Source organism: Phoca vitulina, unplaced genomic scaffold, assembly GCF_004348235.1.
Source record: "Phoca vitulina isolate PV1807 unplaced genomic scaffold, GSC_HSeal_1.0 scaffold17, whole genome shotgun sequence".
Classification (NCBI taxonomy): domain Eukaryota; kingdom Metazoa; phylum Chordata; class Mammalia; order Carnivora; family Phocidae; genus Phoca; species Phoca vitulina.
The window spans coordinates 34,277,578-34,282,269 of record NW_022589720.1 but is presented as its reverse complement, the minus strand read 5'-3'; the positions used below and the strand labels follow the sequence as shown (position 1 = coordinate 34,282,269).

Genomic DNA, 4,692 nt, shown 5'->3' with positions numbered 1-4,692 from the left:
GAAAATGCTGATCCTCTGGCTACTGCTATTAATAAAGTCCTTTGTCTCTGACCCAAGATTCTCATGTGCTCTGCCAGCATCCATAAAACCATAGCAAGTCTAACTTGCTGGTTTGTAAGAAAAGTAAAAATCTCAGACTCTTCAGAGTTCTTGACACATTCAGTTCTACTTTCTTGCACAAGAGAAGAACAACAGAGGTGTTGAAAAATCAAATGCCTAAGGTGCTTGGCAGTTAATGTAAATAAATAAAGCAAACCAGATGGAGATGTTAACAAAGTGGAGAGTTCACTCCTTGTTTAAAAGGTATAATTGCCATTCCAACTGATTATTGTAGACCCAGTGCTGCCAGATTGTCTGATTTTTCTTATGAGTAGCCAAAACTCTTGTTAGTAATGCCTGAATTTTGAATATTAACTAATTAAAAATCTAAAGCATGTTATGAGCTCAACAAAATATGGATCAGTGCTGTCATAGATATTGCTATCTTAGTCTACATGTGAAATGCCAAAAGACAGAGGTCTAGTGTCTTCTGTTTATGGACTGCATAAGATAATTCATTAATAAGCTTCTTATGTTTTCCTTCACTTCAAATCAGTTCCGGGTTTATAAAATACATAGAGTAGGTGGCTTTGACAATTTGTTCTTCAGACTCACCCAAACTTTTTGAGCAACTTCTGGAAGAGAATATGACAGGAATATACAGGGCAATAGAGAAATTCAGGAAAAAGAAATTAAGCAATAGAATTCTCAGGATCAGACCTACTTTTTGCCTCCATGATCTGTCTTTGGAGAAATGAGGGCAGCAGTTTCAGGGAAAATGAAACACTGTATTTTGTTTATTGGTTATTCAATCAGATATGCACTGCTGAGTCTTTAACATTGTGTTTTAGCTGTTCTGCATTTGCTGGCTAACGATAAAGAAAAAGTATATTAAAATAAGACGCTGGTAAGAACATCAAAGGTTGAATGAAAATTTGGGCCGCTCCATTTTGCACTATAAAAATGCCTAAATCTAGAATTTTCTCACAATTTGAATATCCTATTTTTACTGGTGCTCTTTATATAATAACCTCCATAACAAAACAGAATATTGTCGAGAATTTCATAAAAACTACTCCAGACTCTTAAACCAAAGGACTTAAAGGAAGATATATCATTCCTTTTTTTAAAATTTTATTATGTTACATTAATCATTCTTAATTATTACTTATTTCCAAAGCCTTAAACCCAAAAGTGATGCTCACAAAACAATAACAAACATGTGGAGAGACATGGGAAATAACAGAATTTAAAATAGATGTTATCTTAGCCAGAGAATTCATATTCAGGGAAACCAAAACTTTGGTTTTAATAAGTATCCTGTGATCTGAGTTGTGTAGCAGAACGGGCTAACCAGATGGGTTTTTTACTTTTCAAGTGCACTGTGCTCCCTTCCAACCAGAGAGCTGCTATCATGCGACTCCATGAAATGTTCTTCCCACTCCTTCCTACCTGTGCCTGATCTTGCTTCAGATCTCAACTCATTTGCCCTTGCCCCAGGAAAGCCTAATTCCCTCACTTTATCCTGGCACCCCCTGTCTACTTTCTGTAGCACTCACCACAGTTGTGGTTAGAATAATGTCCTTATTCCCACTGGGCTGTAAGACCCAAGAAGATAGAACTCACTTCTGTTTTTATTTTCCACTGACTCCTCAATTCCAAGTAGATTTCTTTACATATGGTAGGCGCTCAACTCAAACTTGTTAAATCCATGAATAAACAGAGACCAGATTCTAAGGCGCTTGTCTTAAATCCCCCACTGTCAACTGACCTCAGGCAAATCACTTACTTTCTTCATCTGAAAAATGAAGAGAAAACAATAGGGTTGTTTTGATGAATATAAAAATTTTAAAGATTATAAATGACAGTTACTATCTTTTTAGCCTCAGGCTGATACTTAAATTTTTATTTTGTTCTGACTCAATAGTTTCGACATAATCCCAATGCCCATAGAGGGGTCATTTGCAACTAGTAAAAATACAAACTATCCATTTGCAAAGTATATAATTCAATGGTTTTAGTATATTTACTGAGTTACACAGCCATCACCATAATTTTAGAACATTTTTATCACTCATTCCTTTTTTGTCTTATATTAATGTAGCCACTCCAGCTTTCTTATGGTTGCAGATTGCATGATAAATCTTTCTCCATCTTATTACCTTCAGTCTATTAGTATCTTTGAATCTAAAGTGTGTCTCCTATAGTAGACAGCATATAGTTGAATCTCAATCCAATTAATTTTATCTTCATTTACATGAAGGGTTTTTGGATTCAGTATTTGAGATTTGTTCTGATTCAAAGAGAGCTCTTCCTAGCAGTATATGTTCCTGATTTTCCCTGGTAAATTCTCTGGTCCATGGTTTAGTTTACATCTCTGATAAAGCTACCTGTCTCCTTAAATGCTTCTCACCACAACCTCTGTTGTGAGAATGGCCTTAGGCTTGAAGTTTTCCATACTCTGGTGCAAATAAAATCAATTCCTTTGAGAGCAGCTCAGGAGCTCCTTGTTTTATGGTTTGCCTTTCCCCTTGTGTACAAATATCTGAGCCATAGCTCTGGAGCTAGGGGCAGGAAAAATGGCACGGTTCCTTCTGAGTGAATATAAAGTTCTATGATGTGATGAGTATAAGAGCATGGAAGCTATTTTGGGGGGAAAAATTTTTTTAGGTGGTTACTATCCCTTAAATGCTTGATAGAATTCAAAGTGAAGCCAACATGGGATTGAAGTTTTCTTTATGAGGTTTTTAAGTATAAAGTGAATTTTTCTTGAAAATATAGGGCTACTCAGATGACTTGAGTTACCGCTCTTATTTTATTCCTGATATTAATTTACATCTCCTTTCTATCTAAATCAGTCTAGTTAGAAGTTTCCTAGTGATTTATCCCTTGATCAATGAGGTTTCATTTTCATTCCAGTCTAGTTAACATACAGTGTTACATTCATTCCAGGTAAACAGTATAGTGACTCATTATTTCTGAATCTATCTTATTATTTTCATCCTGATCAGTAGTCCCTAATTGTCTGTACAGGTCTTGTAAATTTTTAGTAGTCACTGTATGTTGTGGATGTTACATTGTTGAATGTCTGGATTTTTTGTGTTCCTTAATAGAGTGTTGAGTTTTGTTTTTTGTTTTTTTTTTCCCAGCAGCTTACTAATTTACTTGCACATCTGTTTGATGCTTTCAAGGCTCATATTTTAACTTTGTTAGGGAGAGTCTAGGGTAGACTTCAATTTAAAACTATGTTTACTCCTTAGAGGCGTGGTTTTCTGTGAACTCTACTACATGCCAATTTTAACAAGAACTCTTTAGTCAGAGTGAAGACTGGTCTGAACTTGAACATCATCCAACCTTGTGTGAGCTCCATAAATTATTCATTTCACCACTGCCTGGTGGTTGTTTTTACCCAACAGTTGGAACTTTGCCTGGCCTCATGGGGTCTCACTCTGTGCACGCACAGCTGAGTATCCAGCCAAAGAACCAGTGGGTTCACCGATGCAGAATTCTGGAGCTCCTTCTTTACCCCCCAGTACCCTACCCTGCAAATTCTAACTGCCTCTGTAGCCTGAAACTCTGAACTATCTATCTCACTGAGAGTACCATGCCCTGTTCGACCCTGTACTCCTGTGAAGTCCTTCCAGACAGAAAAACCAGAAGATCTCAGTACTCAGCTTGTTTCCCTTCTCCTGGGGATTTCAGTCCCTTACTACCATTGCCCAACATCTTAAAACAGTTCTATCATGTATTTTATCTGGTTTTCTAGTCATTTAAAACAAGGGCATTGGTGGATACCATTTCCTCCTTAGGCCTAAAGCAGAAATTCCTTAAATTGTGTTTTTTTGTTTTTTGGGGTTTTTTAATTTTTTTAAAAAAGATTTTATTTATTTGACAGAGAGAGACACAGCGAGAGAGGGAACACAAGTGGGGGGAGTGGGAAAGGGAGAAGTAGGCTTCCTGCGGAGCAGGGAGCCCAATGTGGGGCTCGATCCCTGGACCCTGGGACCATGACCTGAGCTGAAGGCAGATGCTTAATGACTGAGCCACCCAGGCGCCCCTCAAGTCAGTGTTTTACTTGGTAAACATGTCTGAGACCATGCATCCCTGGCTGCTAAGCACCATGGCGGACAGGGCTAGAAAGGTAACAGCTTTATTTTGAGCAGGGGGCAAAGACAAGGCAGCACTTTACAGCTACATTGTAACTAGATCCTGCATTAAATTGTGTTTTAAGAGGAATGCAGGACACAGACCATGCTGGGCCTGGCAGACCAGATAAGCAGTCTGGATTTCACTTCATGAGCCATAGAAGGGCTCCAGGCAGGGAAGGGACAGGAGATGATCTACATTTTCTAAGTATAAGTGTTAATGGAGAATGGACTGTAGACAAGGAAGAATGGGAGCAAGTAGACCAGTTAGAAGTTTCCTTCAATATTCCAATTTCTCCCAATATTGTGGTGGCTTAAACTTCTTAATAGCATGGTAATGGAGAGAAGTGCTGACAGTGGAAAAATATTTGGTGATAGTTCGAATATAAGGAGTAAGGGAAAGGGAGAAATCAAGAATGGCTCTCAGGTTTTCACTGGCCAACTAAATATATGTAATTTCTTCATAAAGCAAGAACTGTGCTTTGTGATCACCCACATATTAGTTTGC

At 37.9% G+C, this 4,692-nt stretch overlaps 1 non-coding gene across 1 annotated transcript; it reads right to left on the bottom strand.

Moving 5' to 3' along the window:
• Positions 1–4,123: 4,123 nt before the first annotated feature.
• Positions 4,124–4,254, bottom strand: LOC116639289. The gene has a single exon (XR_004300800.1). It is a non-coding gene; the product is annotated as a small nucleolar RNA SNORA63 (small nucleolar RNA).
• Positions 4,255–4,692: the final 438 nt, after the last annotated feature.